The sequence below is a fragment of the Scyliorhinus canicula genome, chromosome 12 (genome assembly GCF_902713615.1).
Source record: "Scyliorhinus canicula chromosome 12, sScyCan1.1, whole genome shotgun sequence".
In the NCBI taxonomy this organism is placed as follows: domain Eukaryota; kingdom Metazoa; phylum Chordata; class Chondrichthyes; order Carcharhiniformes; family Scyliorhinidae; genus Scyliorhinus; species Scyliorhinus canicula.
The window spans coordinates 146,453,003-146,479,141 of record NC_052157.1 but is presented as its reverse complement, the minus strand read 5'-3'; the positions used below and the strand labels follow the sequence as shown (position 1 = coordinate 146,479,141).

The window sequence follows — 26,139 nt, the reverse complement described above, 5'->3', positions numbered from 1 at the left end:
CCTCCACTCTGCAACAGTGAGGCCTTCTCTTCCCAAAATCCCGTTGAGCCATGTGATTAGGCTCACTAGAAAATTCATTGCATGTCATCTGCCAAAGTCCAAACTCAACAAACACAGCTTCCAGAAGTGTTCCAACTCAGCTCCTGGGCTGGAGAGGTGGAGTGTTCCACGTGGGGATAGAGTTGACACAATTGGGTACAAACTGATCTCATTTCCAGCCTTCGTTAAACTGGAGTTCCCGCTCAAACTTATCGACATATCTCCAACTCAAAAGCTGCCACAAACCCGCACAACTGGGTAACATTTTCAAATGTAAAATTTTTATTAAAAATATGTCCGCTTTAAAAATACCCCTCGATAGATTTAACTGACAACTAGATAAAGATTGATTCATTCAGCTGAAAATGGGCTTAATCACAAAGGAACTAGCAGTTTAAAATCACAGTATCAATCCATCACCTGAGAGTTATTCATAACAATAATCTTTATTTTCACAAGTAGGCGTACATTAACACTGCAATGAAGTGACTGTGAAAAGCCCCTAGTCACCACATTCTGGCACCGGAACCCAACAAGCACGTCTTTCGGGACCTGTGGGAGGAAACCGCAGCACTCATAGGAAACCCAAGCAGACACAGGGAGAACGTGCAGACTCCACACAGACAGTGACCCAAGCCGGGAATCAAACCTGGGACCCTGGAGCTGTGAAGCAACTGGGTTAAGCACTATGCTACCGTGCTGCCGCTCTGGCAGCTTCCGGTGCACTGTTTTTTCTTCAAACTAACGTCAAAGATAGCGGGCACTCGGGTGAACTGAGAGTGCGACTCAGCAGAGGCTGCAGGCGGTGAGGTTTAAATCTACACCCCCCTCGTTAATGTACACATCAAAGAGGAAAGTGGTTCCCCCTGTCTGCGTGGGTTTCGCCCCCACAACCCAAAAATGTGCAGAGTAGGTGGATTGGCCATGCTAAATTGCCCCTTAATTGGAAAAAATAATTGGCTAATCTAAATTTATTTAAAAAAAAGAGGAAAGTGGTAGCTGTGGCACAGGTGTTCGCGCCCTGGCCCTGAATCACAAGATTCCAGGTTCAAGTCCCATCCGGAACTTGAGCACAAAGATCAAAGTTGACACCTTAGTGCAGTGCTGAGGGAGTGTTGTACTGTCAAAGGCGCTGTCTTTTCAATAAATTGTTAAAGCCAGGCCCCAAATGCCTGCTCAGGGTGGACGTAAAAGACTAGTTCAAAGACGTGCTGGGGTGTTAGTCCTGGTCAACATTTATCCCTCGTGTAACATCACCAAAACGCAGATCCATGTGGTCATGATCACTCAAGAGCGGTGCTGATCGGAGATTGCAGAGTGCTTTTACACTACCCTTCCAAGAAGTGGCCGTAAAGCACTTGGAGACAGCCAATGGCTGTGGAAAGCGCTTGTGGTGAATGTAATTCACACTGTATTGTATTGTGTCCTTGTGGGCTCTGTCTGTGAGCCGTTGCGCGGCTCTGCCCACAGGGGGAGATGAGGAGCTTGTACAGGGCTCCACCCTCGGCTCCGCCCATGGCTCCACCCATGGCACTCCCACTACCGGAAGTATAAAGTGCTGCAGCCGTGTGAGCCTGCCCTCAGTTCTTCTGGTCGCAGGCAGGCTCAGTTGTAAGTCTATTAAAACCACAGTTTACTTCCGATCGTGTTCCAAGTGAATTGATGGTCACAACAGCGCTATATGAATGAATATTTTCCTTTTACGTCTGGATTTACTGGCATTTGGTGCCCTGGGCTTAGGGTCTGTCCACCGGGGGGGAGAGGGTGGGACTGGCTGGAAACATTGTCCTTTTCAAACCACCAGATTCAAACAGAACAAAGACACACAAGTCCAACTTGACCTCAGTAACCTGTGGATGCAGGGACTGACCTTTGGGGAGCATCACGTGCCACAGTTCTAGCTCATTGCCAGGATTTTTTTTGTTTCTGTTTTCACACAGGCACAACCCATCCAAGAGGTTTCCTATTTAGTTTGCCCTGATCTTTAAATTCAATATGTAAATATAAATCGGGGAAACAATGAAGAGTTCCCCTCCCTGCTGAGCGAACTGGATAGGAGATGAAAAACAAGGGATTAGAAAAGGTAGGAACATCTCAAAAGTGGCCAAATCGTGAATGGAAACCACTGGGGAATTTTTCCGCCCTCCTGTAGATATTGGACCGTTTTCAGGTGACTGTGTGCGACTAATACTGACACATCCTTGTGGCTGAACTGCGAAATAACCTCCCAAGCGCCTCACCTGACCATACTATCAACCCGCTGGCCCACTGTAAAACTATACAGCCCAGGAGGAGGCTATTCGGCCCATCATATGGGCGCCAGCTCGGTGAAAGAACCTCACTTCCCCAGCGTCTCTTGCCTATCGATTGGTTATGGGGTTGAGGACAGTGGAGAGCAGCGAGCCTCGCTCACTTGATGCCTAAACTAAACATGGATAAAATCACCACAGGATTGTTCTACCAGCAAAAACAGAATCACAGCACAACACCCCAGCTAACGTTAAAAAGTGTGCAAGGCAGAAAATAATGTCTTCTGTGAGGAGTAACAAAGAAGAGCAGCTGAGAAGGCTGGAACTTCTAAAGATGACATTTCTTAAAAAGGGAAGGTTCCCAGATATTCCCCACCTCAAGGACCATGGACATGTTTGCTGTGCTCGACATAGGCATAGTGGTAATCTCCAAAATGCCCAACCACCAGTTTAATGCTTCTTGTCTACTAGTCTCAACAACTCAGAATCGCTGGCAGTGGTTTACTGCTTACAACTCCGCCACTTCAGTTCAAACAACATGGCGGCACAGTGCTTAGCACTGCTGCCTCACAGCGCCAGGGACCCGGGTTCGACTCCGGCCTCGGGTGACTGTCTCTGTGGAGTTTGCACTTTCTCCCCACGTCTGTGTGGGTTTCCTCCGGGTGCTCCGGCTTCATCCCACAGTCCAAAGATGTGAAAATTATAATAGTAATAATCGCTTATTGTCACGAGTAGGCTTCAATGAAGTTACTGTGAGAAGCCCCTAGTCGCCACATTCCGGCGCCTGTTCATGGAGGCTGGAACGGGAATTGAACCCGTGCTGCTGGTCGTCTTGTTCAACATTACAAGCCAGCTGTCTTAGCCCATTGTGCTAAACCAGCCCCCCTAAATTAGGTGGGGTTCTGGGGGGGGGGGGGGGGGGGGGGGGGGGGGGGGGGGGGGAGTGGGCCTGGATAGAGTGCTCTTCCGGAGGGCCGGTGCAGACCCGATGGGCCGAATGGCTCCTTTTTGCACTGTAGGGATTCTATGGACTGCCTGGCCTGCTGGAAATTTGGACCCAATCATATCCGGCAGCCACTTAAATGGATTTTCTGCAGCTCCTCCTGATAGCAAAAGCTTCGCCTGTGAAACCACTAAAGTGTCTGTCCACCACCCACCTCCCCCAATCCTCTCCCATGACACAGCTCAGCGGGTACGTTCCACGCGATGAGGAACTGAACCATTTAAACAGGAAGATCTCAGGCTCGACTTCCCATTCTGCGCAGATCTCGTGCACGGTCAGCAATGAACGGAGTGCTAAAATTAACCTCAGCAATCGTCTGGCTGGGGAAAGGGGTGGGGGGTTTGGAGAGGGGGGTCAGTAAATCAGCCAGAATTTCTACTAAGGACCGTGCATTGGGTACTTTGTGCACTTCGTCAATGCTCCCGAGAATGGGCATTTAAAAATTGGCACCAAAAAGGCTGCCGGTGCCCTTTGATCTCTGGGCAAAGAGTCAACACGGGTCTAAAATGGGCGGCACGGTAGCACAATGGTTATCACTGCTGCCTCACCGTGCCAGGGACCCGGGTGCGCTTCCAGCTTCGGGTGACTGTCTGTGTGGAGTCTGCACGTTCTCCCCGTGTCTGTTTGGGTTTCCTCCGGGTGCCCCAGTTTCCTCCCACAGTCCAAAGATGTGCAGGTTAGGTGGGTCTATGGGGATTGGGCAGGGGAACGGATCAAGCTGGGGTGCTCTTTGAGAGGGTCGGTGCAGACTCAATGGGCTTTTTCTGCACTGTAGGGATTCTATGAAGATGTGGTGGGATGAAAATAGGTGGGCACAAATCATCCCCCCCCATTGAAAAATCCATCCTCGAGAGACCTTTGCCTCTAAATTAAACAACTCGAGTTAGCTTGGGAACTTGGGAGTGTTCGTGCGCTAACAGCCCCCGACCTGTCCTAACCTGCACTGAATTATGAACGTTCTGGGTCTGTACAATTCCTCACTGAAATAAAAAACTTCACATCAAACACATACATTCCTGAAACACAAAAAAAGAAATTGCGTCCTTCACCCATTTAATTTTTGTTGGAAGCAAACTTTGCGTGAAAGCTGCTTCTAATTATTTGCATTGAACCCATGAGACACAGCCAGTTGGCTGCTTCACGTTTTAGCTTTTTTTTTCTTAAATAAAAAATTGAGGCCTTTGTGATCTGTGATCCATGTTGTGGCTGTTTTAATTGTTCGTATGACTGTACCGCCCGACTGCAAGGTCTTTTGATCATTTCCCCCCTCCCCTTCCCGCCACCCGGACTTTATTTAAAGTTCCTGAGATAAAGATAAGAAGTGTACATTTTTACTTTAATTAATGGAAGAACAGGCCTTCAAAGCACTTATTAAGAGAGAGAGAGAGAGAGAGTTGGGATAGGTTTTTGACGTAATTGAAGTGCAATATTGGAGACTGGAGGCTCTGTCTGAGTGACAAACAGATCCCGCCCCTTGGTATGGTGCTGAGCCAGAGAGCCCAGGAAGATCCCATGGTCAATGTCTGTAGTTTGTGCTGCGATAGCTGATCCGAGGAGGGTAACGAGAGGAAAGGTGGGGCAAGTGGAAAGGAATGAGAATGTCATAGAAATACACACTTTGAAAAAAAAACTTTGGCCAGGTATCACAATGCAAATTCCTGAAGTTTTGGAATGGACGGGGAAGGTGTGTAGGTTAGGTGTGGTTACGGGGATTGAGCAGACTACCACACGCCTGGGTAGGGCGTTCTTTCACAGGTGGGCCGAATGGCCTCCTGCCGCACTGTAGGGATTCTATGGAACCTTATCGCCGTTCCTTCACTGTCACCGAATCAAAATCCTGGAACTCTCTCCCTAACAGCACTATGGGTGTTCCTACAGCAGATGGACTGCCGCGGGTCGAGCGAGCAGCTCACCACCACCTTCTCAAGGGCAATTGGGGATGGACAATAAAACTGCTGGCTGAGGCAGGGACACCTCTATCCCATGAATGAGTGAATAGTTTTAGAAAACGCTGACATTTCTGTGCAGTAATGAGGGAGAAAGGTTCTGGGGAAGGATGGAGTGGGTCAGTTGGAGAGGACACAAGAACAATGAAGACGTTCTCAGGGTGGGAGAGGAGAGATCGCTTGTCAACATCATCAAGAAAAGGCAACAAGGTTGAATTGGTCAAACTCTAAGGCATAAGAACTGACCGAGAAGATAAAAGGGATGGAAAACGAGAGGGGAAAAAATAAAGCGATAATGTTCGGCAAGGAATCGAAAATGGGAGGCTCCGACTGGGAAGCGGCAAACCGTGAATTGTGGAGAAATGAGTAGAGGTTCTGCCCCGGATGACCTCCACCAATGAGGGAGCACTGGCTTGTCAAACGTTGGAAGAAATATTGAATAAAGGCCCGGGGACATGTAAAGATCCCAAGGTGTCATTTGAAGAAGAGCAGGGGATTCAGTCCTGGCCAACATCAGCAAACAAAGACGTGCAGGTTAGGCGAAGTGGCCATGCTAAATTGCCCTTAGTGTCCAAACAAAAAAGGTTTGGTGGTGTTACTGGGTTATGGGGTTAGGGTGGAGGTGTGGGCTTAATAGGGTGCTCTTTCCAAGGGCCGGTGCAGTCTCGATGGGCCGAGTGGCCTCCTTCTGCACTGTAAATTCTATGATTCGATTAACAACAGCAAAAGCAAATTAACTGGCCATACAATCCAGTTATTGTGTGTGGCACCTTGCTGTGCGCAAGCTGGCTGCCACACTGGCCTATACGACTACAGTATATTATGGGATAATGTGAACTTGTCCACTTTGGCAGGAACAATAGAAAAGCAGAATAGTATCAAAATGGAGAGAGGTTTCAGAGCTCAGTGGTACAGAGGGATCTGGATGTCATGATACACGAAACACAAAGACATTAGAATGTAGGTAAAGCAAGTGATTCGGGAGGCAAATGGAACGTTGTCATTTATTGCAATGGGAATGGAATATAAAAGCAGGGATGTTTTGCTATAGTTTTACAGGATGCTGGTGAGGGCTCATCTGGCGTACTATGTACAGTTTTATTCTCCTTGTTTAAGAATAATATAAATGCTTCAGAAGCAGCTGAGAGGAGACGGATGCCTGGTATGCAGTGGGGTTATCTTATGAGGAAAGATTGGACAGGCTGGCCGTATGTGAACATAGAACATAGAACATTACAACGCAGTACGGGCCCTTCGGCCCTTGATGTTGCGCCGACCCGTGAAACCATCTGAAGCCTATCTGACCTACACTATAGAACATAGAATAAAGTTTATTCATAGTTTAGAATAATTTTTTTTAAAAAATAAATTTAGAGTACCCAATTAATTTTTTCCAATTAAGGGGGCAATTTAGCGTGGCCAATCCACCTAACCTGCACATTTTTGGGTTGTGGGGGCGAAACCCACGCAAACACGGGGAGAATGTGCAAACTCCACACGGACAGTGACCCAGAGCCGGGATCGAACCTGGGACCTCGGCGCCGCGAGACTGCTGTGCTATCCACTGAGCCACCGTGCTGCCCATAGTTTAGAATAATGAGACGTGATCTTACAGAAGCCACGGAATCCGTACAGTGCAGAAGGAGGCCATTTGGCCCATCGAATCTGCACCAACCTTCCAAAGGAGCACTACCTAGGTCCACCCTATCCCCATAAATCCACGCATTGGTCATGGCCAATCCACCTGACCTGCGCACCTTTGGACTGTGGGAGAAAACTGGAGCACCCGGAGGAAACCCACGCACACACAGGGGGGGGGGACGTGCAAACTCCACACAGTCACCCAAGACCGGAATCGAATGTGGGTCCCTGGCACTGTGAGGCAGCAGTGCTAACCACCGTGCCACCGCATTGAAACATACAAGATCCCGAGGGCACTTGACAGGGTGCTAACTGCAAGGATGTTTCCCCTTGTGATTGAGACCAGAAACAAGGGACAGTTTAAAAATACGGTGTCTCCCATTTAAGACAGAGCTGAAGAGCCATTTTTTCTCTCAGATTTTCATAAGTCTTTGGAACTCGCTTCCGCAGAGTGTGATGGAGGCCAGATCAATGAATTTTTTTTTTTTTAAGGGAGGGGTAGATAGATTCTTGACTATCAAGGGTGTCAAAGGGTATCGGGGGATGGGCGAGAATGTGGAGTTGAGGCCACAATCAAATCAGCCATGATCTTATTGAATGGTGCAGCAGGCTCGAAGGGCTGAATGGCTTACCCCTGGCTCGGTCTGTATGGGCTTGGCAGTGAATTATAGTGAGGCTGTCGTGAAGGCATCCTCTGAACAGTAAGTGTGATTTTGTTTTTTTGCGTCCTAGACTATGTTTACTGATTGAGAAGGAGCACGCATTCGGTCACAGCTGTGTTTACTAGAGCCTCAGTGAGCAGCCAGGATCTCTCTTCCTTTGTGCACTCCTGTGTATGTGTGTGTGTGGGGCAGAGTGGGGACAGCACTCGCGCTACTCTTGTCAAATGGTCGTGGGTTCAAGATCCACTCCAGACACTTATGCACAAAAAACAACTGACGCTGCCAGTGCAGTGCTGGAGGAGTGCTGCATTGTCGGAGGTGCCACCTTTCAGAGGAGAGGCCCATCTATTCTCCCGGATGAAAGGGAAAGGTCCCACATCGCTGTTTTGAAGAAGAGCAGGGGGTTTTCTCCCCAGTGTCATGGCCAGTATTGTTCTCGGGAATGCTGCCTCTGAGCCACAGTTCACACCTCAGGAGATTGTAAACTGGTTTAATCTGACGGTTCTGTAGAAGGATCATTTAGATCCGAAACGTTAACTCTCGTTTCCCTCTCCACAGATGCTGCCAGACTTGCTGGGCTCATTCAGCTTTTATTTAAACTGGTGGGGCTTTTTAATGGCACATCATGGGTGGCACGGTAGCACAGTGATTAGCACTGCAGCTTCACAGCGCCAGGGTCCCAGGTTCGATTCCCGGCTTGGGTCACCGTCTGTGCGGAGTCTGCACGTTCTCCCCGTGTCTGTGTGGGTTTTCTCCGGGTGCTCCGGTTTCCTCCCACAAGTCTCGAAAGACGTGCTTATTGGGTGAATTGGACATTCTGGATTCTCTCTCTGTGTACCCGAACAGGCGCCAGAGTGCGGCGACTAGGGGTTTTTCACAGTAACTTCATTGCAGTGTTAATGTAAGCCTACTTGTGACACTAATATAGATTGTTATTATTATATTAAAATAGGCGATGGTCACTTTTGAACGAGTGCCAATTCACTGGTCAGAGGGTTACATTGAAACATAGAAAACAGGAGCAGGAGGAGGTCATTTGGCCCTTCAAGCCTACTTCCCCATTCGTTATGACCGTGGCTGATCATCCAACTCAATAGCCTGGTCCTGCCCCCCTCCCACACCAGAACTCAACCCAATGGTCAGAGACACACAAAAGGGCTGAATTCTTCAGCCACGCCCGCCGCAAGATCGCCACGGACGGGACGGGGACCATGTAAAGGGTCCGTTTACCTCAGGTGGTCATTTCCGGTCGTCGGGCGGGAATGGCCGAAGAATCCCGCCCAAAGCCAGCATCTCAAATACAACACCGTAAACCGTAAACTGGGAATGTCTCAAATGGCGGGAAAAACAATACAAACACCGGGGTGGCGGAATTTCGCGCCGGCAGGATTTTATATTCCCTCCAAAGTCGATGGACGTTCGAACGGCTGGTTGTATTTGATGCCCCCACGCCCACCACGACCGGGTCTGTAACATTCCACCCCGTGAATCATCGAGAAGAATGCCTGTCCCGGGGAGACAGGGTCAGAGAGCAGACAGCAAATTGCTCAATCCAATTTGATCCCACCTTCCCTTGATGTACCTGAAATGAAGCATTAGAATTCTGTCAGACAGCACCACGTACACCGGACCGTCCTTCCTCTCTCCCCCTCGACTCGCCCAGGGCTGACTCAGGCAGTGAACATCTGGAAAAGGAAGTGGGGAAATGGGCCATTTAAAATCACCACAAGAACGAGTCCACGAGCCAGAGAGAGTTCCCCTCCTCCAATAATCCTTACACGTTTCCACATATATGCGAATTATTAGTTCAAGATGTCAGCTGGATGTAAATGGAGGGACGTCAACAATAAACTAAAATAATCTCCCCCTGCTAATTCCACCCGGCTATCATTTGAAAGTCACATACAAATTATTTTAAACCAAAATCGAACACGTCTGAAATTCGTCATCAGGGTTTATTGTTACACTCAAGGTCGTGTTCTAAGATTAGCTTCACACTTCTCTGAAAACATTGGATAAAGATTCCACACTGACTTTCTTTATTACCATATCTCTCTAGCATTGAACTCCAAACTACTTTTAAAAGAGACGGGAATGCCAAAACAATCACTAAATGTCCCAACTGTTAGTATGTACCCGTAGTTAGGACACAAGTTAGGCGGCACGAAAGCACAGTGGTTAGCACAGTTGTTTCACAGCTCCAGTGTCCCGGGTTCAATTCCGGCCTCGGATGACTATCTGTGCGAGGTCTGCACGTTCTCCCCGTCTCTGCGTGGGTTTCCTCCGGGTGCTCCGGTTTCCTCCCACAGTCCAAAGAAGTGCAGGTAAAGTGGATTGGCCGTGCTAAATTGCCCCTTAGTGTCCAAAAAGGTTAGGTGGCATTACTGGGTTGCGGGGATAGGGTGGAGGTGTGGGTTTAGGTAGGGTGCGCTTTCCAAGAGCCGGTACAGAATGGCCTCCCTCTGCACTGTAGATTCTACAGAATAAGTTGGACAGCAGTCAATCTGGTCCCATGAGCAAAAGTAAGCCTCTTTTCACAGGTAGACACCCAATATTAAATATACTATAGATAGGTAAGGGATTAAATAACATAGTGGAGCTAGATTACAGAATTAAGATAAATCTTTAGCAAAGGGCAAGGAAACACTGGTTCAAAATGCAGATGGGTACACGAAGGACTGGTTCCTCTTCATGTCAACAATGATTGGAAGGAGCTTCCTAAAGGAATGTGAAGGCTTAAAGTAATGCGGGAAGACTTAACTTTTTACAGATGGAGTGAAGATGGGCCTCCCTATCTATCTTCTCATGAAGGGGGAGGGGGGTTCTGTCTCCACAGGTGCTGACAGGCCTGCTGTGATTATCCAGCATTTTCTGTTTCAGTCAGTTTGTATGCTGAGTTTATGCAAAAACACAATCACGGGGAGAATGTGCAAACTCCACATACAGTGACCTGGGGCCAGGATCAAACCCAGGTCCTCAGAGTTGTGAGGCAGCAGTGCAAGCCACTGCGCCACCGTGCTGCCCCAGGTGCCAAGCGCAATGAGGAGGATTATTAACCATTGACACCAGGTTGGATTATTAACCATCGACGTGCTGGAGCTGCTGCACCCTCCCCCCCACTTGTTGCGTCCCCCCAAAGTCCGAGGGCTGGTACGGTTGAGACTAACCACTGAACCGCCTTGCCGATCGCACATCATTTGCAACATAAATTAGTTAATCAGGAAGGCTATCTCCATTTCCGAGCTGACGCCTGCATCTCTCGGGGCACAAATCCAGCTCACTCGCAAAAGCTCTCATCATCTGCAACATCATTACCACTGAGCTCCGTGGAATGACCACCACTCACACTATTCATGGAAGCAGAGTTCAGTAGTTACACCGACTTACCAAATAATGTAACCTCTTGGTTTCTAGCATGTCGATGTATGCCACTGGGCTAGTAATTCCTTGGCAGAACAAAATCAAGGCTACAGCGTGGTTAAGTGGAGAGATTATGATCAATGTCTCCACACAAACCTAGCTGGAAAACACGCAAACCAATAAATTATACGGAAAGACATAAAAGCTTCACGAGCAGAGAGATTTATCAAAGCCCAATCTGGCCAGCACAAGAGCTTCAGTTTGTATTGCACACAATTGTCCCACCGGGTCAAACCTTGCACCAACAAGGCACCTCACCATTTTCGTCAGTAGTGAGGACATGTTTTCTGTACCCTACAGCATGAAACGTCCTTGGTGCCATAACACACCCAAAAATGTGAGCTGACAACGATACGAGGGCAACAGGGTCAACTGTCCATCTCCTTAACCAATGAGATTGAAGGATCGAGGAAGTAATGGGAGATGGAGGGTGAATTAGGGTCCAATCAGGTGCAGAAGGAAAAGCAAAGAGAAAGATTAGGTCAACGGAGAGCAAGAGAAAGACAGAAAGGGAAAGTAAAAAAAATGTAACAACATCTTTTAAAATCTCTAATAATTATTATTATATATTGTTTACCCTACACCACAGTCTACCATGAATGAACCTCAACAGTTTACAATATCCCTCCTCTAGGTCAGAGAGGTTGACCGACATTACATCAACAATTATCACTTTGGTAAAAAGGTACTTACGGTAATAATTATGAACCCCAACTTCCCACAAATGAGTTTGAAGGGCAATAAATGAGCAAACCCTCAAAAATAACAGGGAGTCTGAGAACGCGATCCCTGCCCACTCGCAACCCATCTCTTTCTGTCCTTTAAACATGCCGTCCTTTAAACATGCCGTCCTTTAAACACACCGTCCTTTAAACACGCCGTCCTTTAAACACACATCATTATTTTGCAACGGAGATTTGGCTCCTGAATTTTAGGGTGTGGCCCAGTGGATGAGTCGGTTGGCTTACGGAGATAGGGAAGATTGTGTAAGGGGTTACTGACACAACCCGCGGAACCCAGTCAAGCTCACAAGAGGAGGCTGAAGCCCAGCTTGAAAAAAAAAACCCACAAAGCCACCAACTACGTTTGACAGTCGAGAGTTACTTTTTCAACAATCTTCCACCACCACTATCAAAGTGGTGTGGTTCCTGAGGGTTTCGGTCACTGGTCGTCCGACACAGTTCTACGCAGGTACCACAGTGTCGGTGTTGGGTTGTTGTCACCTCCATCCCATGCAATGGTGGATCAGACATCGACTCCTATTCAATGGCGGGAGGTCAAACCTTTCTACTCACTAACCGGCGGGTCTGATCAACTTCCACCGATTGCAATGAACGTAACTTACTGGTGCTATGAGCAAAGGTCACAGGTTACACCGAGTGATTCAGTTGACACAACAGCTCCCGTGAAATTCAATGCACTTTTGGAATGCAATTTGCCTCCCTGGTAGCTCAATTTTGCGAAGCTCCACAAGCAGTGGTAGAATGATGTGGCGGCCCGGTAGCATAGTTGTTTGCACTGTTGCTTCACAGCACCAGGGTCCCAGGTTCGATTCCCTGGGTCACTGTCTGTGCGGGTCTGCACGTTCACCCTGTGTTTGCGTGGGTTTCCTCCGGGTGCTCCGGTTTCCTCCCACAAGTCTCGAAAGACATGCTTGTTAGGTGAATTGGACGTTCTGAATTCTCCCTCTGTGTACCCGAACAGGCGCCGGAGTGTGGCGACTAGGGGATTTTCACAATAACTTCATTGCAGTGTTAATGCAAGTCTATTTGTGACAATAAAGATTATTATTATTATAAATTGTTTACAGGGCAGCACGGTGGCGCAGTGGAAGCACAGCAGCCTCACGGCTCCGAGGTCCCAGGTTCGATACTGGGTCACTGTCCGTGTGGAGTTTGCACATTATCCCCATTTTTATGTGTGTTTCGCCCCCCCCAGAACCCAAAGATGTGCAGGGTAGGTGGATTGAACATGATAAATTGCCCCTTAATTGAAAAAAATAAATTTTAAAAAATAAATAAATAAATAGTTTACCCCACACCACAGTCGACTATGAAGAGGAATGCAAACACTGCTGACCACAGCTTTCACAGAGGTAAACCCCTACCGGTGTACTATCATCTTTAAGAACCTGTTATCAGACCACTGCATCACTGTGGTGAAGATTTCAATGGAGTATTTCCAAGTAATGCCTTAAATCTCAAAATGTTTAAGACACTTGAACTTTAATCAGGTGGTCACTTCTACTCCGGCAACTGACAAGAATAATTTTAGAATATTAAACCACTGTTCCTCATGTCTGTTCATAGGACCATAAAGGAGAGAAGGGGGTCATTCGGCCTTCGCCATGGACTCTTTGAAAAAGTTATGCAATGAATCCCTGGAAATTCCTCCTTTTAATATGCATATCTAACATACATCCAATTCCCTTGCAAGAATTTTCCCCCACCACCCTTTCAGATACTGCATGTCAGCCCGAGGTAAAATTCTTACTTCATCCTCTCTCTCTCTCTCTCTCTCTCCCCCCACCCCCCCAAATCACCTCACTGCCCCCACCCTCCCAAACACCTCACACCTCCCCCCCCCCCCCCCCCCCCCCACCCGACCCCATACCCCCGCACCAAGAGGTACCAAGGTTAATTACAGCCGCAACAGAGGGAGGCCAGGCACAGAATCTGTATACAAATCGCTGGCTTTTAAAGCAGGCCAAGCAGGCCAGCAGCACGGTTCAAGTCCCGTACCAGCCTCCCCGAACAGGCACCGGAATGTGGCGACTAGGGGCTTTTCACAGTAACTTCATTTGAAGCCTACTTGTGACAATACGCAATTTTCATTTCATTTAATTTCAAACCACATTACCATCTGGAGCCCCCATTAAGTCAGCCCGGGTAAAAACATAGAACATAAGAACTAAGAACATAAGAACATCCACTCTACGAATACTTTGTCAATGCCTTTTATCATCTCACATGCCTCAATTAGATCTCCTCTCGTTTTTCTAAACTCGAGAGAGAATATCGGCCTAAACTGCTCAACCTCTCTTCGTCCCACAAACCCCTCATCTCAGGAATCAATCGGGCAGCACGGTGGCACAGTGGTTAGCATTGCTACCTACGGCGCTGAGGACCTGGGTTCGAATCCCGGCCCTGGGTCACTGCCCGTGTGGAGTTTGCACGTTCTCCCCGTGTCTGCGTGGGTTTCACCACCACAACCCAAAGATGTGCAGGATCGGCAGATTGGCCACGCTAAATTGCCCCTTAATTGGATAAAATAATTGGGTAATCTAAATTTTTCTTTTTTTAAATCTCTGGAATCAATCTAGTGAACCTCCTTTGAACTGCTTCTCATCCAATTACACTCCCTCCTCAAATAAAAGGGATCAAAATGGCACACAATACTCCAGATGTGGCCTTGTATAGCTGCAGCAACACTGCCCTACTTTTATACTCTATCCCTTTAGCTATAGAGGCCAAAATTCCATTTGCCTTTCTTATTGTTTGCATGCTAGTTTTTTGAGATTCATTCACAAAGACGCCCTCTGAAGTTTGTTTCTATTTAGATAATAAGTTGCCTTTCCATTTTTCCGACCAAATCCACGTTAAGGTCCATCTGCCAGATTTTGGCCCACTCACCTAACCTACCTATAAGGGTAAGAATAAAAATGTTCTTGCCTGGGACTTGTGATGTGAAAGGGGGAGGAGTTTTCAATCTTTTAGTTTTAAGCTGGGCATAATTTATTTTAATGTATTATTGCTGGAAGAGAAAATTTAAATAAATGCAACACACTTCTCCCATGAGTTCTCGCTGTTGAATGCACTCGAGATGTTGACTCTGTTCCTCTCTTGGTGGCGCAGTGGTTAGCACTGCTGCCTACGGTGCTGAGGACCCGGGTTCAATCCTGGCCCCAGGTCACTGTGGAGTTTGCACATTCTCCCCGTGGGTTTCGCCCTCACAACCCAAAAAGATGCGCAAGTTAGGTGGATTTTTAATTGGGAAAAAAAAAATTGGGTCCTCGAAATGTATTTTTTTTAAAACTCTGTTCCTCTCTCCACAGGTGTGCCAGACCTGCTGAGTTCATCCAGCATTTTCCGATTTTATTTCAGACTTTTACCACAGTTTGGTACCACAAGAGAAATGAGGAAAATAGGCAGTTTCTCAAAGGCACCTGCTGCTGACTTGCCCGAGGGCCGGGAGTAGATAAATGCTAAGGGCCCTTTCAGTTTAGGTTTGACCTGTTTGTGCTAACTCAGAGGAATCTTTGGAGTGCTATCATTAGGCTCAACGCCCTAAGGCTAGCTACGAGGGAGAAAAAAGAACTATATTTAACTTAAAAGTGCCGGGCTGCAATCCTACCACTGACTGGTATGGTGTCGAGTATGTGATTGCTTGGTACTAAGCTGAAGACAAGACTAGACCTTTCTGTCATCCTAACGCCCTACCCACCCACCCACCCTGGCAGTCAGCCAGTTTGCCATTCGTACATCAGGAATAACCATCCGGGGGCAGCATGGTGGTGCAATGGGTTAGCCCTGCAGCCTCACGGCGCCGAGGTCCCAGGTTCGATCCCGGCCCTGGGTCACTGTCTGTATGGAGTTTGCACATTCTCCCCGTGTTTGCGTGTTCGCCCCCACAACCCAAAGATGTGCAGGGTAGGTGGATTGGCCACGCTAAATTGCCCCTTAATTGGAAAACATGGATTGGGTACTCTAAATTAATTTTTTAAAAAGGAATAACCATCCAGACCGACTATCGAAGAGATAGAAGCCCATCGGGAAGTGTAGCTCCAAAGGCAGGCACTCTAATGAGTGGAGTGAGAAGGAAAAAATTGTAAGAGGGGAGTTCAAAACGAGGAACTGATTATATTTCAATTATTCCCCAAATTATAATGCTATCAGGATGTAAAATGCACTCTTGTCCAACAAGGGAAGTGCAACCTAATAATAATAATAGTCGTTATTATCCCTGCAATTTCCTCCCACAGTCCAAAGATGTGCAGGTTAGGTGAATTGGCCATGATAAATTGCCCTTAGTGTCCAAAATTGCCCTTAGTGTTGGGAGGGGTTACTGGGTTATGGGATAGGGTGGAGTTGTTGACCTTGGGTAGGGTGCTCTTTCCAAGAGCCGGTGCAGACTCGATGGGCTGAATGGCCTCCTTCTGCACTGTAAATTCTATGAAACTTACATTAACCGTGCGATGAAGCTACCGTGAAAATCCCCTAGTTGCCACTCCGGCACCTGTTCAGGTACACGGGAGGGAGAATTCAGAATGTCCAAACAAGTACGTCTTTCGGGGCTTGTGGGAGGAAACCGGAGCGCCCGGAGGAAACCCACGCAGACACGGGGAGAACGTGCAGACTCTGCACAGACAGTGACCCAAACCGGGAATCGAACCTGGGACCCTGGCGCTGTGAAGCAACAGAGCCAACCCTACACAATGCTCAATTATTTCATTGCACACACTTGAGAAAAGCAGGGACATTCACAAGCCATCTTAATACGACATTAAAAAAAAACGGAAAATGCTGGGTAAACATCTGTGGAGAGGGAAACAAGAGTTCAAGTCTCAAGTCCGTCTCACAGTCTTCATTTGGCAACACAAAAATTAGTCTGCAGTAATTTCTGAATCAACTCTGGAAGCGAAGCTTCGACGAGCTGATGTGAAGGGGCTGTCACGGCTGGGTTTGCGTGTCTGACGGAATGTCACACATGGAGGTGGGAGAAGTGCCCGAAAATGTCAGCACATCTGGAACAGCGGGTGGGTACGGACCACGTTGGCTTGTCAGTAAAAATGATTCCCCAAAGCAGCAGCAACCCAAAACTGAACCTCATGTCGCGGCAGCGATCCATTCACAGGAAATTATTTCTCTTCTGTTTATTAAAACGTGGATATAAGAGACCCATTGTCTCGATTCACAGAAACCCGAGTACTGAAGGTTCTCCAAGTGCTGTGCACTCCCAACGACAGAATAAAAACCTGGAGGTAATCGGGGGACTGGATCTAAAACGTTCTCTGTGCCAAACACAGAACAGAAGGGAACTGAGGGCCATTATTTGAAGCTCAGAAAATCTTCAGCTTAACCTAACGTGGAGAGTGACGACTGCATGCTTGTTAATTTAGGGAACAAGCTGCCACAGAGCTCAGTGATCGCAGCGTCGTGAACTATTTGGGGGCTAACTGGGCACATTCTCAGTTTAACAGGATGCAGCAGAGCTTGACGACCTTTAGCGTGGCTGTTTAGATCAAAGTCCCATCTGCCCTCTAAGGTGGATGGAAATGGATTGCATGATCCTGGTGCAAGAAGAGCAGAAATGGTTCTGAAGTTGGTGGGGGGGGGGGGGGGGGGGGGGGGGGGGGGGGCTGGGGTCCGAGGCAGACAAACCACCTAATCATCCATTGCTGTGTGTAGAACTTTGCACCAGGTTAGAATTAATGCATTAGTTGCAATTCACTTTGGAGCGTATTGAGGATGCAATTTTTTTTTAAATTTAGAGTACCCAATTATTTTTTCCCCAGTTAAGGGGCAATTTTCCGTGGCCAATCCACCTACCCTGACAACCTTTGGGATGTGGGGGTGAGACCCACGCAGACACGGGGAGAACGTGCAAACTCCTCATGGACAGTGACCCAGGGCTGGGATCGAACCCGGGTCCTCGGTGCCGCGAGGCAGCAGTGCTAACCAGTGCGCCACCGTGCCGCCCCCCCCCCCCCCCCCCCCCCCCCCCCCCCCCCCCCCCCAGGAACAACAGTTTATACTGCATGACGATAGGGTGCTAAAGCAGGCATTGTGCCTTTTTAAAAAAGTTAAACAAAAGCCTGAATTATTTTTCATGATGACACCACAACCAATTAGAGTTGACTTGTCAATCAATCAGCACCCTTTTATATGCAATATAAACGATTGCTCCCTCTGAAATTTGGCATTCTTGCATCGCCCCTGATGAGTGCAAAACGAAAAACTCCGAAAGCCCATCTCTCAGGGATACTCAAAACCCTTCCTCCCCTCCCCCCCACACCGGGCCATCTGTCACTCGTTCTTAAGTTTGCTACATCTTGTTGTAATCTCTTCTAGCTACAGTATAATATCCAACACATTTCTCCCTCCCTTTCAATTCTGATGAAGAGCCAAATGGACTTGAAACGTTAACCCGGTTTCTCTCCCCCTACAGGTGCTTCCAGATCTGCTGAGTTTTTCCAGCATCCTCTGGTTTTCTCTCAAATTCCTTTTCCTGGGCAGTACGGTGGCGCAGTGGGTTAGCACCGATGTCATACGGCGCCGAGGTCCCAGGTTCGATCCCTGGCTCTGGGTCACTGTCCGTGTGGAGTTTGCACGTTCTCCCCGTGTTTGCGTGGGTCTCACCCCCACAACCCAAAGATGTGCAGGATAGGTGGATTGGCCAGGCTAAATTGCCCCTTAATTGGGGGGAAAAAAATGAATTGGCTACTCTAAACTTATTTATTTTAATCCTTTTCCTTTTCCAGCAATTCCGTAACAAAAGGGGTAAAAAAAACCTTGAGTGAAGCTTGATATTAAGCGGCTGTATCTATATTTAACACCTTTGAAGCAAAACAGAGAGTATTGTAAAGCAAGCTGTTGTGACACAGTCACCGTTCTAGGAACCCGTGGAACCTTTTAATCATTAGGATGTTGGTATTTCCAAAGGGTTTCAAAACTTGCAAAGATCGGTGCTGCGTTCTGCCGTGATGGAAACCACCACAGCCCAGCCGCACAGTCCTCAAACTCCACCAGTAATAACACAGCCCCAATGCTGAAGAACCATCAAAATGCTTTGCAATGGTTCCTGTGTCGTGAGGTAAACGTATATTGTCACAAATGGAGAAATGAAGACAAGTTGGGTCAAAGAGGGAAGATTGAAGGCTCTTCTTAAAGGAGGATACAGAGATAGAGAGGCTGCCCGGGTTTAGGGAGGGCATTCCAAGGTTTTGGGCAGCAGAGGGCACAATCACCCTAATGGTGCAGCAATGAAAATCAGACCTACGTGGAAGAGAACAGAATTGGAGAGGCCTTGGAGGGCAGTGGGGCAGGAGGAGATGACAGAGTTAGGGAGGGGCGGGACCACGGAGGGATTTGAGAATGGAAATTTGCTGCACTGTGAGTCAGGATGAAAGGTGCTGAGCTAAGGTATGGCTCAACAGAGGCAATATTCTTCTGCCTTTTCAGTTCTCTGCCCAAAGGCAGGTCCTTGATGATCATTCACCTAACCACTGCAATGTGCAGTGGTATTTTACTATGGGTGGGATGAGGAGGTAGGCCCGGAGTAAATCTCAACCGGAACGGGGATTGAACCCCATGCTATTGAGATTAATCAGATCCACATGCCAGCTGATGAGCCAATGGAGCTAACCATCGCCTCATACGTAATGCTCTGGGAACTGGAAATAGATGGTCTTGGTGATGGATAGGGAAGAGCAATATTACGGAGGTGGATATTAAGGCATTGGAGTGGGTATGGGGTCGGAAGATCAGCTCACAATCAAAAGGGTCATCTTGATGGTGAACAGCCTGGTTGAGCCTCAGTCGGTGGCCAAGGAGGGCACGGAGTGGGTGGCAAAAGAACATTTTTTGTGGCAGGGAGCCTTCAAGATTTATTCACCAACAGAAAGTCATAGACTTCCAGTCATAGAATTTACAGTGCAGAAGGAGGCCATTCGGCCCATTGAGTCTGCACCGGCTCTTGGAAAGAGCACCCTACCCGAGGTCAACACCTCCACCCTATCCCCATAACCCAGTAACCCCACCCAACACTAAGGGCAATTTTGGACACTAAGGGCAATTTATCATGGCCAATCCACCTAACCTGCACATCTTTGGACTGTGGGAGGAAACTGGAGCACCCGGAGGAAACCCACGCACACAAGGGGAGGAGGTGCAGACTCCGCACAGAGTGACCCAAGCCGGAATCGAACCTGGGACCCTGGAGCTGTGAAGCAATCGTGCTAACCACAATGCTACCGTCCAAAGTACATGGCCCAAGTCCAGCGATCATCCTGCTCTGACTGCTGGCACTTACAAACAGAAAGACTAAATCCTTTGGTAATTCCCTGACTCAGCACCAAATTAGGAGGCTTATCACTTGAGAAATACCAACCTGCACCTTGTTTTCCCCAATTGTAAACCAGCTAGGACGAGGTCCTGGCTACTCATGGTTTGCATTAAACATTAATTAATGCCTACTCTTTATTATAATTCAACTGCAAAATTCATATAAAGTTTAATTTAGGCGAAGGATGGCGTAGGGCTCTTCATGTTCAGATAATAGTCAAAGTTCACGAATGATATCCACAAAAAAGGACACGCCGATGGCACTGTGGGTAAAGTCCAGTGTGGTACATCGCCTCAAAGACCACAAAGGTCCCGGGAGTATATGAATCTCAACTGGGCCCAGCCAGAGAGGGGCATTTAAAATGGCGGCAGCATTGAGGAAGTCGCATCAATGGAACACTTCCAAAAATGATTGGGGAGGAATGGGGAGGGTTGAAGGAATGGGGAGAGTTGGAGGAGTGGGCAAGAAAGAGAAGATGGAGTATCCTTAATAGGGGTGTCAAGCAAACCGTGTCCTCCAAGAGGACATTCTCTCTCCCTGCCATGAAAATCATAATGTTAATTCCATAATAGTTGTTCTTAAATTTTAGAGTACCCAATTATTTTTTCCAAATCAGGGGCAATTTAGAGTGGCCAACCCGCCGAGCTTGGATATCATTTGGGTTGTGGGGGTGAGACCCACGCAGACACGGGGAGAATGTGCAAACTCCACACAGACAGTGACCTGGGGCCGGGATCCAACCCGTGACCTCAGCGTCGTGAGGCAGCAGTGCTAACCGCTGGGCCATTGTGCCGCCCACTAATTCCATAATAGTGCCTGAAATATAACTGTGAACCTTAATGACATGCAACTTGCTTCAGGCTCAGGTGATGCCAGGAACCTGCATCTGTCCAGGAGGCTGGGATGAGGGAGGCTGTAATTGGATCTGATAACCCATTTACAGCAACTAATATTGGGCTCGAAATGAACCTTTCATGGTTCTTATCATCAACCCTCGTCGAAGTTCTTACCAATTGCAGCTCTTTTTTTTTTAATGTATTTTATTACAAACATGTATCAAAGCAGGTTACAGCAAATAAACACCCGGGAAACATACTTCTTTACAATCAACTATACAGTCTGTACAGACTCCCCCCCCCCCCACCCCCCCCCTTCCTCCCCCCACCCACCCTGCGACCAACAGCTCTTCAAACACGGTCACAAACATCCCCGACTTTTTCTCAACCCCCCCCCCCCCCCCCCCACCCCCACCCCCGCCCTGCTGACCCCCTTAATCGCAGGAAGTCGTACAGGTCACCCAACCAAACCGCTACCCCCGGTGGCGATGCCGACCGCCACTCCAGCAAAATTCATCACCGTGCAATCAGAGAGGCGAAGGCCACGACATCGGCCTTCCTCCTCTCCGTGAGCTCCGGCTTCTCTGAAGCCCCAAATATCGCCACCAAAGGGTCCGGGTCCACCCCCTCCCCCACTATCCAGGCCAAGACCGCGAACACTCCGGCCCAGAATCTTCCCAATTTTTCGCAACTCCAAAACATGTGCGCGTGATTCGCTGGCCCCCGCCCACACCTCTCACACTCATCTGCTGCCCCCTGAAGGAACCCACTCATTCTCACCCGGGTCATATGCACCCCGTGCATCACCTTAAACTGTATCAGGCTCATCGTTGCACAATAGCAACTCTGATCTGCTTTCGGATTGTCTGATTTGCTTGGGCTTGCAATGAAAAATCTGCTATTTCATAGCTGCAGCTAGAACACTGGCATCCAGCCAGGAGAAAGATTGCCCATATATGTTATAGCTACAAATATCAGGATAAATCAAACCTCAGCAGGAGAAATTACCACTTTATCAGCCTCCTCTCAATCTGCAGTAAAATGAGGAAAAGGAATCATCAGAAGTGTCATTAAATATCCATCAAGTAATAACCTGCTCATTCCCGGTCAGGGAACGAGCGTTAAGGGCAGCACGGTGGCCTAGTGGTTAGCACAGCTGCCTCACGGCGCTGAGGTCCCAGGTTCGATCCCGGCTCTGGGTCACTGTCTGTGTGGAGTTTCTCCCCGTGTCACTGTCTGGTTGAAGTTCTCCCCGTGTCTGCGTGGGTTTCGCCCCCACAACCCCAAAAAATGTGCAGAGTAGGTGGATTGGCCACGCTAAATTGCCCCTTAATTGGAAAAAATAATTGGGTAATCTAAAATTTTTTAAAAGTAATAACCTGCTCATGAACACTCAGTTCAGGTTCCACAAGACTTTTGGATCCAGACCTCATCCCAGCTTTTGATTATGAGACATGCGCAAGAGCTGAATATCCGAGGAGAGGCGTGGGTAACTGCCCTTGATATGAGCTTTCCTCCATCAGAAGATCAGGATCTGCACTGACGATTCCACAACCCCCAACTCCATTCACTATTCCTCTGATAATGAAGCAACTCATGACCAGCTTAGAGCAGGGCCTGGACAACATCCAAGTATGGACTGACAAGTGACTGTACGTCATCTAACAGCAATTCTCTTAATCAGACCCACTGCCACCGAACTCAAATGTCCACCGCTCTATCAGCCATTGTGGCCGCACGAGATGATTGACTGCATCAACCCAGTACTTCCCTAAACTCAGTTTACCATCAAGAAGGACAAGACCAGGGCAGCACGGTGGCCTAGTGGTTAGCACAACCGCCCCACGGCGCTGAGGTCCCAGGTTCGATCCCGGCTCTGGGTCACTGTCTGTGTGGAGTTTGCACATTCTCCCCGTGTTTGCGTGGGTTTCGCCCCCACAACCCAAAGATGAGCAGGGTAGGTGGATTGGCCACGCTAAATTGCCCCTTAATTGGAAAAAATAATTGGCTAATCTAAATTTATTTTAAAAATAAAAAAAAAGAAGGACAAGACCAGACAATGTCGTTGGACAATCATCACTCGAGGTTCACGTACCATTGCTACTTAGAATCATAGAATTTTACAGCACAGAAGGAGGCCATGAGGCCTATCATATCTGCACCGGCACCCGAAACAGCAACTTGGACAGGTATTTTATTGTTACTGGTTAAGTACTGTTCCTTCAACATCGCTGGGTCAAAATCCTGACCCAAAACCATTGTGGGGCTACCCTCCTTCAAGAGGGTAAAGATGGAGAGGGGAAAAGAGGGTCACCACCTCAGAGTAACCAAGAATGGGCAACAAAAACGCGGCCCTGTTGGCACTGCCCGCATTCCAAGAGTGAACTAGTGCAATGTTGCTTTTCCAGAAGTGTCTGAGGTAGCCTGTGCACTCTCTCAGTGTCCCAACCACCACATTGAGCTAAGGTAATCCTATCCTACCAAGGCTTTGGAAGTAATCCAAAATCAGAACACCAAGAAATGCCGGTGCCAGTAATCCAAGACCATGAAAATTAATGGAAACATGGATTTAAACTTTGTAAATGGCCCTCGATGCTCCAATGGGCTACAAGTACAAAAAAACATTAACCACTCCATTGTTGTTGGTTTTTCCTGACAAAGAGGGAGACTTTGTTGTGTTCCTCTTTCCCCCCCATACATTGCAGTTGCTGATCCATCATTCAACCGTCCTCTGGCAAGCAGTGAGCAGGCAATATGCCAGGATGTGCTCTGCTTTACTCAAGTCAATTAAAAGATGAGGAGAGCTAATCAATCTATCTTAGGCTTTCCAACCCAACTGACCTTAAAGTACCCCGCCCTCTCCAGCATTCAACAGTTCCCGATAGATTCCTGGGATCTTGCCCCCAGACATTGGTTGATCTATTCCAAGTTTTGATCGCTCTTTATATGATGGATATCAAGTATAAATTTGCCTTTTGAACTCTTGACCCCCTTACCTTACTCTTTGTAATTTAATTGTCCAGATTTAACATTTCTTCATTAACTTAACTCCATTTAACTATTTTTATATCTCTATATAGTCGTCCGCTTAGACACCTCCCTTGCATCAGAACGTTGACATGTCTCCAGTTTTTCTTCGTACCTCAGATAGCCAGGATGTTAACTCGGAACATTAGGATTTCATCAGCAGCTACAAGAGTGATGGCCTACTTGCCAGATTTACAACAAGCCCACTGACATTCTAAATGCACTGAGCTGGTGCACTTGTAACAGCTTCCTGCTCATCTCATGAACTGCCCACACTTACTGCTCCCCTCTAAACCGGAAAAAAAGGCTGATTCAGGGATCAGAGTCTTCCATGCAGACTCCAACAACAATTCGCACTTGCCTGTCACACCAAATCCTCAGGAGCTTCACAGAAGCATTGGCAGACATTTGACACCGAGATAAAAAGGAGTTAGTATGAAATGAAAATGAAATGAAAATCACTTATTGTCACGAGTAGACTTCAATGAAGTTACTGTGAAAAGCCCCTAGTCGCCACATTCCGGCGCCTGTTCGGGGAGGCTGGTACGGGAATTGAACCGTGCTGCTGACCTACCTTGGTCTGCTTTAAAAGCCAGCGATTTAGCCCAGTGTGCTAAACCAGCCCCTTAAATGGGATATCGAATTAAATGGGATATTGGGGCGGTACGGTAGCACAGTGGTTAGCACTGTTGCTTCACAGCACCAGGGTGCCAGGTTGGATTCCTGCTTGAGTCACTGTCTGTGTGGAGTTTGCACGTTCTCCCCGTGTCTGCGTGGGTTTCCTCCAGGTGCTCCGATTTCCTCCCACAAGACCCAAAAGACATGCTTGTTAAGTGAATTGGACATTCTGAATTCTCCCCGTGTAGCCGAACGTGCGCTGGAATGTGACGACTAGGGGCTTTTCACAGTAACTTCATTGCAGTGTTAATGTAAGCCTACAATAAAGATTATTAGGTGGTTGGAGGTACTTGAAAAAAAAAACAGTACAGTTTAAAAAGTACAGAGGCTTTAGGGAGGTTAATATATATTATTTTGTTTAGAGTGCCCAATTATATTGTTCCAATTAAAGGCAATTTAATGCGGCCAATCCACCTACCCTGCACATCGTTGGGTTGTGGGGGTGAGACCCACGCAGACACGGGGAGAATGTGCAAACTCCACACGGACAGTGACCCGGGTCCTCGGCGCTGTGAGGCAGCGGTGCTAACCACTGCGCCACCATGCTGCCCTCCAGAGGTTAATATATAACCATGAGAAGAAGAAGTTCATGGATGCAGAAAATATTGGAGGAATTCAGCTAATCTTGTAGGTCGCAGGGTTGAACGGCATCACAGAGAGGGGGGAGAGCAAGGCCGTGAAGGAGTTTAAACAACAGGATGTGGATTGAAATCAGAGGTGCTGCTGGACTGCGAGCCAATGTAGGTCGAAGAACATCTGAACTTGTGCACCACACATAGCTCAGGTTTCCTTATTCTACCAATAAAACAGGGGGAGTGTGGTTCAGTCAGATGTTGAGGTTTTAAGAAGGTGACCGAGGTGGCTTTGTTCCAGTTGTAAAAGACAAAGTAGTAACGACATTCGATATCCCATTTAAGTCCTAAGTCTGGTCGCTCTCTCAGCCTCCATTCTCTTCCGGCCTCTTTTCAAGGCTTCAAACAAATTATCTGGAAGCCCCCGCCTCGCACCCGTTCCCCCAGTGTGACCCTCAGTGCATGAAATGAAATGAAATGAAAACTGCTTATTGTCACGAGTAGGCTTCAATGAAGTTACTGTGAAAAGCCCCTAGTCGCCACATTCCGGCGCCTGTCCGGGGAGGCTGGTACGGGAATTGAACCGTGCTGCTGGCCTGCTTGGTCTGCTTTAAAAGCCAGCGATTTAGCCCAGTGAGCTAAACCAGGTCACATGCGGGTTAGACTCTGTAACCTTATTTATTACCTTAGCATTGGGCCTGACACAACCTCAAACCTACTCCCCCGAGTGTTTGAAGAACTTTGGCTGCATAAGTGACCAGCAGTTCCTGAGGAACCTGTCTATATAGCAACAAAAGACCATTCCGGGGGGGGGGGGGGGGAGGGGGGTGCACAAGCACAGGAAATGGAGGGGGGGTGAAAATACGGGGGGGGGGGGGGTGAAAATACAGGAAGGGAGGGGGGGTGAAAATACAGGAAGGGAGGGGGGTGTAAATACAGGAGGGGGGGTGAAAATATACAGGAAGGGGGGGGGTGAAAATACAGGAAGGGAGGGGGGGTGAAA

At 48.0% G+C, this 26,139-nt stretch overlaps 1 protein-coding gene across 1 annotated transcript in view; it reads right to left on the bottom strand.

The window, feature by feature from the left end:
* The window catches only part of cuedc1b (CUE domain containing 1b), a 150,203-nt gene that overhangs the window by 119,588 nt on the left and 4,476 nt on the right, over window positions 1–26,139 (bottom strand). Inside the window, exon 2 of the mRNA XM_038813108.1 lies at window positions 9,123–9,225. The gene's annotated coding sequence lies outside the window, so the exon portion shown is untranslated. The remainder of the gene's footprint in view (window positions 1–9,122; window positions 9,226–26,139) is intronic.